We start from the raw sequence: 15,008 nt of genomic DNA on the forward strand, positions 1-15,008 counted from the left end.
TTACCCCTTGTCCTATCATCTGTAACTTGGGAGAAGAGACCGACCCCCGTCTCTCTACAGCCTCCTTTCAGGTACTTGTACAGAGCGATAAGGTCTCCCCTCAGTCTCCTCTTCCCCAGACTGAACAACCCCAGTTCCCTCAGCCTCTCCTCGTAAGACTTGTGCTCCAGACCCCTCACCAGCTTCGTTGCCCTTCTCTGGACCCGCTCCAGCACCTCAATGTCCCTCTTGTGGTAGGGGGCCCAAAATTGGACACAGTACTCGAGGTGGGGCCTCACCAGTGCCGAGTACAGGGGGACGATCACCTCTCGGGCTCTACTCGCCACACTGTTCTTGATACAGGCCAGGATGCTGTTGGCCTTCTTGGCCACCTGGGCACACTGCTGGCTCATGTTCAGCCGACAGTCGACCAACACCCCCAGGTCCTTTTCTGTGGGGCAGCTCTCCAGCCACTCTGCCCCAAGCCTGTAGCGCTGCTTGGGGTTGTTGTGACCGAGGTGCAAAACACGTATTGCTGTAGCTTTGCAAACGTCAAAAATCTTTCTAATATTTATGCTTATATATTGCTACATCTAATACGTATGATTCTTTAAATTCCTTAGATTTAACCAGATGTAGAATGTTCTCACTGCATATTGTGTTGCAGTAAGAATGCATATTGCATTTATGCACACATGAACATGCATATTTATGTTAGATTAAATATGGGTAAAATTTGGACATGATCTTATAGAGATATAATGAACTTCAAATTTTTCAGTGAACATGATTAGAATTAGAACACGGTGAACTCTGATTACACGTAGATGAAGAGACCCAGGGATAGATTAGGTGAGACTCAGCAAGCTGGGAGTTACAGTGATGTTACTGCCAGTTTGCAGGTTTGGTGGGACAGAGAGTATGAGTGGAATACTGATGGAGGCAAATGGAAAACTGATTCACCAGTTTCTTTTTTACCTTAATTCTTTCCAAAGGTAGTTCTCCCTTTCCAGTGGAAGCATGTCTGAAAGAAAACAACAACAAACAGAATATACCCTATATCACATACGGAAATAAATAGGTTGTCTACAGAAGTGGTTTGAAACGGATGGCTTGCCAGGGTACACATGATGACTGCTGCACCTCTTTGGATACCCCTCATTTCACCAAGACCAGCAAGGCTGTAGGTAAGTACACGATGCAGAGCACAGCAGTGCTCACATATCTTGAACTGCTTCAAATATGCAGGAACACGTAGGCAGATGACTGCAAAGCAGAGGTATAACTGCAAAGCAAAAGTCTCCATTTAGTTGGTTGTTTGCTTTTTTTTTTTCTAAAGCAGACAGAGTCCCAGAAGAAGTAACACTTGGGAATGCTTAGCATACTTTCAGAAGTGAACAGGTACTCCTGGGACAATATTTTCCATCTGCTCTAGGACAGATTTTAAACACCAGCTGCAGCATCCTTAAGTGTGCATTTTGAAGTTACCTTGCAGTACTTGCTATAAGCATTGCTGCTACCTGGCAAATCTTATTGTGATCAGCTATTTAACCCAGATACCAGAGAAATAAAACTGTTTGGCTAGAGTATAAACAGGTCTGTGCTCCCTCCATACTGGAGGAATGATTAATAAAACAGTGATTTGCCTGAGACGGTGTATGGACAGCTCATGTCAAAGCTATAATCAAAAACATGATTCAGCAGCCACCTAACGCTGACAGAAGATGACTTTGATATTGCTGTGCCCTAAAGGAAATTAAAGAAAAAAAAGCTAGATATTCAGGACCCAATACTTGCTACTGTGAAGGATGTAGTCCTTTCTGAGTCAATAGGAAATCAACCAGCAGATTACTAAAGGAAAACTTAATTTCACCCTTCACTTTGCCCCTGACTGGCCATGTCACAAAATCACATGTAAGGCTTCAGTTTGCTTATGCACAAAACAGAAATGGTGTTTAGAGCACATGGCTGTTTCTTTTTTTTTTTAACTTCACTTACCAAATTGGACAGTTAAAATAATTATTTACAACCATTTATGTTTCTTTCCCTGACGCAATAAATATTCTCCAGATTCATTTTGTTCAAAAACAATGACAGTTTCATTTATTTTTGTATATTTTTCTTTAAATTCCAACTTTTTGGAAACAGTCCCACACTACACAGTTCTTATACACACAGTTTTCAGCAGAGGCAATTAGATGAACTAAGCTTGAATCCACAAGCAGTGTCAGTCCACCCAAATCTACAGAAGTGGTTTGAAATCATTTTAGATGAATAAAATATTTGGTTGAAAGGCTTTGAACAACTCTAATGCTCATCTTTGTCCATCTCACAGAATTCTGGGGAGCTTGAATAAGTTTTGTGAAGACATCCTGAGAATTTTTTATTGCAGTTGCTATATGAATGTAAGGATTTTTTAATATGCAGGTTGTGACAAAATCTCCTATATTCCCAAAACTTTGCAATAGCCTGCCTCAGAACATGAAATTTTCACGCTGTAATTTAGCTATGCCAAAATTGGAATACTCTATTAAAGATTTATTTTTTTATCCAAAGTTCTTATCAAACAAAATTTGCATAGTGTGAAAGAAGGGTCTTGTTAACCAAGAGCAGAATCATCGGCATGTTACTGTCTGGTGGCTCTCCACAATACTTCAGAAAAAATAAACAAAAAATAAACTTTTTAAGGAAACACTCAAAGAAAAGTTAGAAATTATATATGTTTATATATATTTATAGACAAGCAATTTTTATGGGGGTAAGGATTTCTGCCAATACTTTCTCATGCACCATTTTAAAATGATTTCATGTTGTTTTTACTGAGCTTTTATTGTCAAAAAACAGCTTTCATCACCAGACTGGGGCCCTCCGTTCAGCATTTTTAGAGCAGTCAGGGGTGAGGGTATGGAACTCCCATGCCCACATTAATAAATTGCCATTTGCCTCTGCCCTGCTATCCATTGCTCCCTATGCAGTAACAGATCATATACTGATAGTAAATCAGATGCAGTATGTTTTCCTAATTTTAGTTTTGGACTAATCTATCTAATAGTAAAAACATCTGGTCTAGTTTTGCTTTTATTCTAATCTATACAGCAGGAACCTGATCACCAAGGGACCAGTGGAGTCACACAAGGTCAAGTTCTGTACCTGCATGAAGTTAATGTGGGATATATGTGAATAATAAGGAGTTGCTTTATTTTATGTTATACCATTTTTACAGGAGTAACACTAATAATAAAACTTTGATATTATAGCAGATTTAAGCAATAAATTCCAGACAAGTGAGAAACGGGGACTGTGATACAGTCAAGATACAAGAAAGCTGAGCATGTGATAGCAAAATCATTTTGGTGTGAAATGGGCTAGCCCCTGATATGGATTTGGCAGAGTTTATGTAATAAACAACATAATCTTGAAAAAAAAAAATAATGCTTGTGAGAATTTTGCTTGGTAGACCCATGGCAGGCCATGCATAATAGGTATCACTGTTACTACCATGAAAACTTCAACAAAGGAGCTATAACATTTATAATGGGAAGTTGCTTTTTTTCTGTACTTAATATGCCGAGAGAACAATAGAAAGACAACTCTAGTGCCTTGAAAAAAGACAATAAACAAAAGAAATTCCTTACAGAATATTTTCATTTCTGTTCTCACTTGAATTTTAGGGTTTTTTTTATTTGAAGTATATTTCAACATTTAGGAGAATTTTGATCAACTTGATAGAAACTGTATTTTTAAATTCTGTGGCTCTTTCTCTGCTGTCAAAACAGCTAATTCACTACTTTGTTTCCTTTGTTTTATAAATCTGAGAGAATCTTGGGGTCATCCTGAGGCAACATAAGAGAATATAAAATAAAATTGTTATAGCCTGGGGGCAAAAAAAAGCGTTTCCCAAATCAACAGTATGTTAGGGGACTTCTGCTCCCTAAAGTAACGTTACTGTTTATGCACTCCTAGCTTAAAGTTCTTTTTTACTTGGCCTTAGGAAGAGTGCATAAACAGCAACATTGCTTTACTCAGAAGGAATTAATTATTGAAATCGGTTATTGTTTCTTACAGACTACTGCAATCAGTCTGCAATGCCTTGGTGTAAAAAAATAGTTGTTGTTTGCTGTCTTTGTGAAGGTGAAATCAAATAAATCAAAAAAAGCAGGTTTCTGGCATAAGATTTCTGCTCTCTTCTACCTCCATAGATTTTTTGGCTTTTACCGTACTTTGTGCTGTGCTAGCAGGGGGAGATACTCACATTGGCTGCAGGTAGTAAAAAAGTTTTGCTTTGGCCAGCTACATTTTGAAATAGAGTCTATTTTTATCACACAAAACCTGATGAAACGAGATTTGCTCTGTCTAGTTATGACTTCAGCATTCAAAGGCTTGGGATCTGGAATAAAACACCCCACAGAACTACAGTTGGGGTTGTATGGAAACGCAGTGGGAATAAGGGAGACCTGTACACCGTGCAAGCTCTCTCGTATGACACAGGATGCCCCAGGCCAAGCATCCAACGTCTGATTTATACCAGACCAGAATCTGGCCCTTTGTTTCTTACTAAGGTCACTGTTTTTCTTTCTTTGTTGTGATTAAAGGTATTTCTATCTTATTTCTCTTGCCGTAAAAACCCTTAGAGTGAAAGAGAAAATTCTTTTTCCAGCTGTATTTTCTAACATATTCATGGCCACTGGGAAGACTATAAAGCAGCCATGATTTTCAAGTTTTCTTTCTAATGTAGGTTATACTACTGTCTTTTTAGTTACCACCCAGCTTATTTTTTACTTCCCTAGAGTGCATGCCTGTCTAATGTTATGCACTAGTCCTCACACAAAACTTTTTCTGAATATCTAACTTTTCTGGAAAAGGTGACTCTACATTCAGAGACTGTTCCCAGAATGGGTATTTCCTGACACCTGAACATTAACTGTCTATGAGCAACACATGGCTTCTTCAAAGATATGTCAAAGAGGGCAACTGCCAGAACTTCCTGCAGTTACCAAAATACCTCTGTGAGTAACATTAGTTCAGGGTTTTTAGATTCCCCTAGAACTTGAACTTGCCACAAAGGACAAGAGGTAACAGCACACATGCTGCCTTCTTGTAAAATTCAGGAGAAGCTCTGACCTCTCCTAACAGCTGTTCTTGCAACCTCAGGATGCTATGTGCTGATTTAACTGCTTTGACTTCACTTTGACTTGATGATGGAGGAAACCTATTATACACACATAAATGCTAACGACAATATGTATTTTACTAATTATTGAGAAAATATGTTATTCAATTTAATATTATGGCCTAATGGGTTCAGAATTCTGAAATCTCAGAACTGACCGCCTCCCTCAAGTGGTCTGATACATAAAATTTATATTTATTCATGGACTCCTAGCTTCCTATGCATATCAATAAGTTGATATACAGGAATTGTGGCAGAGCTCCACTGGAACCAGTGGTTCTATATTAATTATGACTATAATTACAATGGAAGATACAGTTCCCTGTACCCAAAATTGCAACTTTGACATCTGTAACCGTACATATGCTGTTTGTTTGACAGATTACTTAAAACCAGCCTAAGCTGGCCACACCACTACTCTCTACTAAGCATGCTAATAATGTTAACTTAAACAAATATAATGCATCACATCCAGCAGTTCTTGGCCTACAATAAGTGATTTACCATGTGGAAACAAAGATTCTGTTCATATCCTTAGAAAATAAACTGATTGTTGCTTCAGAATGCTAACTGTACAAAACAATATCTTAGAGTTAGACTTTGGGGCTCCTGAATCTGATGGTAGACCAACATCTACTTCCCTCTATAGAAGCGATTGAGAATATTTTCTGTATAAATATAAAGTTGCAATTTTTTATTTCCCTAAAATGTATGATCCTTTCCTGCAGAGATTAATGTTGGTATTTATCCTAACTCTGAAACCAGAGTTACCATGTTCCTAAGAAATGATATTTAATCCTATAAACCTAAATAAAAGTGATAAAAATTGGAGACATTCCTATTTTCATTTACAGAAAATTTGATAGATGACAAAAATTTGTTTAACTGTAAAAGGAGAATTTATCTTCTGAGCTGATAGAAAAGGATATTAGTTTTCTGACCAGAGATTCTGTCAAAGAGCATAGGTTCTCAAATTGATGGTCATTTGTTGCTTCATGCATCACATGAAATATATTATTCATTTAATGACACAAGAGTTAGTTTCAAAATACAGAATTGAGTGAGTCCTGCAGAGTGAAAAGCTGTCACATTCATGTATTCTCAAATAGGCTAACATATGAATTAGCAAAGAAAATTGCATATACTTATTCTGACTTTATGGATGCATGAATTTGATTTTCTGGTGTGATCTGCTGGTACTGGTAAGGGGCAGAATTGGGGTCAGCCTGATAAAAGCACGCAACTTACTGAAAACTCAAAATTATTGTACATGGAATATTGACAAGATGTAGAAATTTCAATTTTCATTTAATCTCTTGCACGGGTTTTTTGAAAGTGAAAAAATACCATGAAATGAAAGCTATGACAAAAACCCCTCATTTTCCTCTCCTAAAGAAAGTTTACACGTCAGAAGATACTCACTATACTTTGAGTTAACAAGAAAGTGATCTAAACTGCATTGACAAGAAGGAAGGTGAAGAATCAAAAAGAAACGCTGTTCATTCTTCATCCTTGTTTCTCATAATCTTAATTTCCTTACCTTTTCTGCTCTGTATTTCCTGCTTGTTTTCCTTTTCTCTGCTTTTTACTTTTTTTTTTTTTTTTTTTTTAATTCTATTTGCTTGGTCAAAAGGGAAAGGAAAGGCTTTCTAGGTTGATTTTAGAAAGACTACAGTAACCCTCAGTGAAAATCCATTTCATTACAATTTCCATTTCCTAGTAATTTCATTAAACCTTAAATACAGCAGCCTATAAAAAAATTTCAAATTCTATTTTGTTGTTCCTTATCAAACTTTTAAACTATTGGTACAAAAATTAATTTATAAAATTTTAGCAAAACCTCCTTTAATTTTGATGAATTTCGAGATCTTGCCTTGTAATAAATGAAAAGAAATAATAATGGTGCTCACAGAGCTTCATCATGGAGTACATCCCAATTCAGAGAACCTTGCATTTTACCTGAAAGGAAGGGATTTAAATGCAAAGTCACATTTTACTCTCCACATCATCAGTGCTATGATTTCAGTGTATTAATGGTCTTTGCCATTTGTGAAGTAACTGGTCTCTAAAATCAATAAGTATGCTCAGCTGCTTGCCATTAAAATCAATCAGGACTACCCTTCTGGCTGACGTCATACCCAACTGTAAATATCAAGGAATCTGTCACCTGATTTTAATTGTGTTTTACCATTCAGAACATAGATTTCTACTCTATCACTGCAATGTAGAAGTCTTCTTAATTATTTCTGATATTTCCCAGTGGAATCAGGATTTCTTTAGGGGGCAGAAATGACTATACACGCTCCTGAGAGAACTAAGGCCTAATATAAGATAAATGGTCTACAATTACTGATGTTTTAAAGATTAACATCACCGAACAAAATATTATGTTATAAAGAAAGACTAGAGAAATACATTGGATATTACTACATGTTGTTTAGATATTAACTGGTGGAATTAGCAGATATTTCAGTGCTTCAGTTTTGAAAATATGCAGGTCAGTTATGCCCAGATATGACTTATATTTATTGGGAATAAGTTTGGAAAAATCTCATAAATGCACTTTCATGATTTTCTAATTGCTGTGTATATGAGACAAATGAGACAAATTCTGCTTCATTTATTTCATGATAAATGCAGAGAAATTAAAATTATTTCAGAGGAATTGATTTTCAACTCTAATGCCCAGAGGAGCTCTTCATTGCTTACACGAAGAAGAAAAGAACAAAGATATTAAAATTAGCACATGTGGGACTTAATCCTCTCACTTTGACACAGGGAAATGCAAATTATATGTGAGAAAAAAATACACATATGAAAGCATGCCTTTCTTGAAGACAGCAGAAAGTGATAGGGCTCTTACTATTGCTGGGGCTGGTGTAGTGGGTGGAATAATTGGTATTCCAGTCTGGCAAAACCCTGTAAAGGGCAAGGTCCCTGCCTATCCTTCCTCAATTCTTGGGTTGCACTAGCTATGCAGGATTCCTGCTTTATCCTGGCTCTAGGTAGTCTTTTATCCCCAACATTCATTAAATGCGTTCCTCTACTGAACTGAATGAGGTGCTTTTCTCCAAATGGATGTGACATTGCTTTGACCACATTCATACTAAAGCCTGATTTGCTGAAGGTTTCATTTCAGGTTTGGGATTTTTTGCCAAGCATGGTTTTAAAGGACTTTATATTCTTTGTGGAGAGTTCTATATTATTCTTGTCATTTTTAGTTGCAGCAAACTTGGTATTCAAATAAGATGTCAGAGATAATTAAAGATGTAGACTCCCCAATAGCAAAAATATAGTTAATCTATTATTTATTATCTCTATATCAATGATACGAGAGGATCTCAAATAAATGAATTTGAATGGCACGTAATTGCATTTCGTTTAACACTTCAGGGTAGTGTACTAGAACTGCGGAACAATTTCCAGTAAGTACAGCACCTTATTGTACTTTTCTGGAGGACTGGTGCAGTGCAGACTCCTTGAAGAAAGTGTCATAAAACCAAATCCCCAAAAACATAAAAAAAAGGTGAGTGGACGTGCTACTTGGGTTGTAAACTAACTAAAATTTGAATGAAAAGGAGTTAGAACTGTTACTTAAATGTAAAATTTATGTTTTCCCTGCTTGACATTTCATTTTGAAAGCTTCTAAACATGCTCTACCAATAACAGAAATGCAGTCCGAAGCTTATACATTGCAAATGTAGTTCTGTGCCACTAAGGAGTAGATGATGGTTTCTGGCTTTCATTGAAGCTCATAGGAAATAGTTCTCTGAGGTCACAAAAGTTATTCAGGGAATTTGAGCCTATTTCTTCAAAGAGATGCCCTCGCAGAGGCTGCAGAACTGTCCGTATTTTAAGGACAGCAATGTTCAGTTTTCACTTTAGCAGGTATTTTTGATAGTGGAAGTATATTTCGATTTTGCTGCACCTTGCTGTTGCATAAAAAGCTAATCTTGACCACCTCTTTGCTTTGCCCTTTCCCTTTACTCTGATTCTCCCATAGGGATTTAATCTTATTCCAGCTAATTAAAATGAAACCAAAACGGAATTGTCTTTCTGAAATAGCAGCGTGGTTTATTAATGTCTTCAACTGGAGCTTCCTAGATAATTCTATGGCAAATTGTAGTGCTTGCACACAAAGAGTTGTCTCTAGGGAAACTTTAGGTAGATAAGACATATTCCTTGAATGTGTTTCTCTTCAGAGACTAAGACACATGAAGAAATTCATTACTTGGGTTATGTGGTGGGTCATATTGATGACTCCATTTAAGTCAAATCACCCCATAGACTTTATAACAAATTCCATTTCAAATGTCATTTTAAAAATTATTTCTCATTGAGCCATCTTTAAGTTAGGTTACCACTTGCCCAAACACTCATTTCAATACACTGTACTACTGTACACTGTATTAATTTCATCAACAGAAACTATCCTGCATGAAAAGTGTGTGTTTTTTCCCTTAAAGCAGCACACCTAGAATTATGCCAAGCCTCCCTAGTCCCGAGTGTGTTTGTTTCCAAGCTAAGTTAACATGGAATAGAAATACAATATTTTAATTTGCAATTGTTATTAACTGCTCAGCATTAAATACATGTATAGGCTTTTAGGGAATATTAAATATTTTTTACATTTCATGTTTTTCACATTTTTAATTTTTTTTGATCTTGTTTATTATCTTCATTGGAATTGCTTTACTTTCTCAATGACAATAAGTAGTTTGTTTTATTGTGTAGTTTAATTTTCTCTGGTCTTGAACAATGATTTTAACTGCTTACAGTTTTCATACTATTTTTGGTTTGTCGAAGGTGTTTTTTTTTTCTTTGGTTGGTTAGGATATTGTTGTACTTCTTCCTCGGTTGCTTTGATAAAAAGATAGGAATTACAAAGTTCTCTTTTTATTGCAGTAAGCAGAAGATCAGACACCACAAATATTTTAACATTCCAGCCAACTGTGTCATATTGCTTCCTTAGAACGTGTTAACTTGTAAGTAACTCTATGGACTTACAAACATCCTGTTGATTCATGTTTGTGTAAACGAATGATACGCCAGTTGTTAAAATATATGTTGAGTTTGATTATCCTTGGTACACTGCTTCCAGCTGTATTGTGCTTTCTTAATTTCACAATGTTGGGCCCAGGTCTTCAAAAGTCTTGGTGTACATGTCTTCTGTTGATTCTAGAGTAAAAAGAGTGACAAAAGATCAACAAAATTGAAGATCTGCCCAGCTGAGAACAGTCTCAGTGGCCAGGATCCAGTGCTCACAAAAAGGCTATATGCTCAGACAAATACAGAGTGTTAATCACTTTCTCCATTTTTGGCAATAAGGATCAAACCAGAGGCAGTATTTAGATCAATAAAATTCATTAGATCCTATTGTTAAAAGTCCCCACAATTATATTAAGCACAGTGTGCACACAATACTTGTTTAAAAAATGCTGCTGGTAATTTAATTGGGGCCTTGTATCTATTCCATTATTTAAAAAAAAAAAGAGAGAGAGAGAATCATGATTCGTCTCTGGATTTTATGGACATCTATCATACTCTTCTGTCACCTCTTTTCCAAAACACAGATTCTTCATCTGCCTAGTTTCTCTATACATGAAAACATAACTCTCATCAAGTTTACTGCTCTTTTATCTACTTTTTTCTATTGGCAATGTATCTCCCTTGATACTGGGGATGAGGACTGCTCATACTGTTCAAATGAAGTAGGTGTTTAAATACTCTGAGGTTTTGGGCTGTAGGCCATATACACTTGCTCATTGTATATTAAGGCAATGGAGTCAGAGTTTAATGATTTGCAGCAGTATAAATTTATTAAGAGCTTGAAGACAAAGGACTATCTCCTTGAAACCAAGAGCTATCAGACTATGTCATGATAAATGTTACGTTCAGTCAATGCTTTTATATGAATTAAGTCTAGCATGTTGACTTGCATGTTTAAAGCTAAATCCAAAATAAGTGCTTTGTTGGACTGAGTCCCAGAAACCTGCATCCTTGAAAGGGTCCACAGAGGTTTATCAGCAAAAGTCCACTGCTAGTACAGGAGCTGCCTATACTTTGCAGTGAAACCCTGCCTACTCTGTCCTTGGCCCAGTGTATTCCGCTTTACAGTTTGGAAACTTTCCCAAAACATTTTTTCAGCAATTATTCAGATATTATTGCCTTAAATTCCCTGCCACAGTTATCCCTTTTTATTAGAAACTCTATCCAGATATAGCTGACATCTTATTTTCGGTCTTTCAATTTACAAGCCATAATTTGCCTTTGTCATACATTTGGTATTTTAAATAAATATTTTTTTTCTTTTAATTTAATATTTAGCAATTAAAATTATTTTCCTTCCCAAATACAAGCTCACACACACACTTACTTCTAGTCTTCCTTTCTGTACTGTAAGATTCTTTTCACTCTCGTTGTTTCTTTGGGAACTGTATATTCTTTAAGTACCCGAAACCAAGATTTTCTCAATCTAATCTTCAGGGTCAGAAATAGTGCAAAAAAGTCCCCTGTTCTTGCAGGTTTTATAGCTCACCTGCATGATGCAGTATAGAGTATTTCTCCCCAAAGATCTAACTGATATACATTATAGGAGAAAATAAGGGCTAACCTAAAGATGTTCTTTCTCATTACTGCTGATACCTTTGAAACTACACAAGGAATAATGCACCTGGTAAATCTAAAGACTAATATAGTTTGCTCTTTCAATGAGACATAGTGAGTAACAAATCAACTTTTTAGGGTTAGAAGACTCTTGAGCTTTCTTTTTTTAATCAGACTATTGATTTTCTTCCAACATTCATTGTCTACAACTTGATCACTGCCACTTTTCACCTTCATACAATAGGACACGCTGCAGCCTGAATAAAATATCTTCATGTTCACACAAACTCCAGGTAAAAATAATAATCTGCCAATATTATTTGTGTTGGTGACCATCAGGTCCCGTATCACATCCCCTCTGCTGGGTTTGTCTGTTACCTGGCTTAAGAAGTTATCTTTGATGCAATTTTTGAGTCTCCTACATTACCTATGGCTTGCTGTGCTGCTTTTTCAGCAGATGTTGAAGTCCCCCAGCAGAGAGCCTGTGATTGAGATGATTGCTATAGCTGGAGTAAGAAGGTGTCATCAATAGTCTCCCCTTGGTCGGGTGGCCTGTAGTAGACACCAACCACAAGGTTCCCTTTGTTGCCACAGTCTCTTATTCTTACCCATAGGCTTTCAACCTGCTTGGGGCTATTCTTCAGAGACAGCCCTTCACACTCTACCCTACTCTTGATGTAGAGGGCGCCTCTGCCCCTCCTTCCTAGGATAATTCAGATAACTACTTACATGTTAGAACCACTGTAACCATAAAGCTTATATGGAAAATAACTTTGGTAGAGAAAAATATATATTTACAGTTCTTTTGGTACATCAGTTGGGCACCTTTATTAGGAAGCAATGGAGAATCAGTACATGGTAATGAGATTCCTAGAAGACAGAAAGTGCCAATTTACACAAGGAAAAGAGGGAGATGAAAGGGAAGTGTAGTCTATTGAAAAAAATTCACATGCATTAATACAAAGAATACAGAGGGACTGTCAGCCTGCACTGATCAGCTTAGACAGATAGAAATTAATTATATTTTGTTTAAGAAGCTGCGTCTGCAGCCTTGGTCAATTTTAAAAAGCACATTAGAAGATTTTTCAAACTGGCTTTCCAATTACCTTGGATAGCAGGCAAAGTGCTTTGAAACAGAATTTGTTTTAAATTGGTAAATGAAACCAATTCTGACTGACAGTGTTTTCAAAATTCATAATATGGTGTTACTGGTCAATGTAATTCTAAGGGGTACACCAAAAGAGGCTTTCTTTTCTTTCAAAGATCATGAAGATGGAGATATGAGGGAAAAACCGCAAAACATTATTATTTAAGGCAGACTGAATGAAGAAGTAGAAAAGAGGAAAGAGCTTGCCCAAGAGGAAAACAACTTGGCTTGCAAAATTAAATATGAGCCCTTCCAAGCAACAATATAGTGTGCCTGCAAAATATACCACTTCTGACATTAGAAAATGTACTGTCCTGAGGTTTTTTATTGGACTTCATGGTATGTGTGACACCCAGGAAAGTGTAAATCATCTGTCAGAATTGCTAGGCAACAGACTCCTGCCTTTGGGATGACTGTGCAGGGAATGGTAGTGTAATGCTGTAATGCTTTCCATCGTTTTTTTGTTGGTTGACCGAGTTGTCTTTTTTAGCTTTTAAGAAAGCTATATAGGTGACCTTCTATAATGAAACAAAATCTTTCTGCTTCATCCATGTTGATAATTTTATAATGACCCTTGACTGAATTTAATTCTCCGTAGGCTTGTATTTTGTAATAAAGCTCTATGTTTTATAAATGTTATCAGAATAATAGCACTGATGCCTAGAAATTCTTGGTGTTCCTGTAGAGTGGTGTCAATAGAAAAATTCAGAAAAATCCAAGAAATCATGATGACAAACTTCTTCAACAAAGTTTTAAGAACACTTACAAGTAACAGAACAGATAGTAGCCTATTTTTCACATGACAGGTTTTAATATATATATTTGTATTAAATACATATGGTGCGATTTGTTACTAAGTTGTGTTGCTATCACTGCCGCCTCTTCCTGAGCAAAAAGGGTGACAACATTTTGCAGGAGGAGGCTATCTATCATATTTATATCATTTTAGATGCATATTCTGCAATCTCTAGCTGCTGGAATAAACCATGTTATAATTTAAACTTCATCAGGTTATTTTTTAAGAAACAAAAAACTGAAACATAGACTATATCACAGTATTGAATATAAGTATGCTGCACTCAATTCAGCAGCTGCCAATATGCTGCAACTTTTTCCACTTTGGTGGAAAATAGGCTGTCCACAGAAAGAATTGGTGAAGGGTCAGGGTGTAGAATTGAAATCTTCAAAGCTGATGTCATTACCTATGAGTTCTCAACTGCTTTATTGGGCAAAAGGAAGCACCTCTCCAAATGGTACTTATTGACACCAATTTTTCTTCACTGTTCAAAGTATGCAATTACTAAATAATTGAAGGAGGCAAGTGCACATTAAAAAAAAAAAAAAAAGGACTGAGAAAGTAACTGCTTCAGAACTGACCTTTGCTGTTCCTAAATGATACATTTTGGTGATCTTTTGATAAATTAGATTAGTAGCATCTTTAAAGAATGCTCATTCTTCCATTCCCGAAGAAATACCATCTACCATCCAGATTCTATTCTTCTTTGTTATTGGCATGTAAAGAAGGTAGTGTCTATGCTGATACTGCTAGTTTTCCTTTAATCTTCCATACGCTGATAAATAATCACATTCATTCAAGGAAACATTACCACAGGAAAAAATAAATAACAACAACACACCTAACCTCAAGTTTTCAGAAATCACAAGTAGGTTTCCAGCCTTATGAGAATCACAGAATTTTTTAAAAGCAATGCAATGGTATAAGGTAGATCTGTACTATGCATATATGATTTTAAAATTATCAGAAGACCGAAATTGTAGGTGATATACACAATATCTATTCAATTAGATATTTATCCCTTACCCCTGGGACTAGGACTCCACTAACTCTTGTATTTTGTAGTGTAAGCAATATAACTTTTTCCTACTCTTCGTCTCTTATGGATATGCCTATATCCAGCAGTTCCTCACAGTTTCCTCTCACACACGCTTTCACTTGTGGACTCTATTTTGTATTTTGTTTGCCCTTGCCATCAGCTTCCTATACCTGTCATACATTGTGCTTCTTGTCTTTATCCTTATATTCCCTGTCACAGTACAACTTTAATTAGAGTAGTCACAATTTCCCTCCTCTTTTTTCTTCTGGTT

This window comes from Calidris pugnax, unplaced genomic scaffold (genome assembly GCF_001431845.1).
Source record: "Calidris pugnax isolate Ruff unplaced genomic scaffold, ASM143184v1 scaffold56, whole genome shotgun sequence".
Classification (NCBI taxonomy): Eukaryota; Metazoa; Chordata; class Aves; order Charadriiformes; family Scolopacidae; genus Calidris; species Calidris pugnax.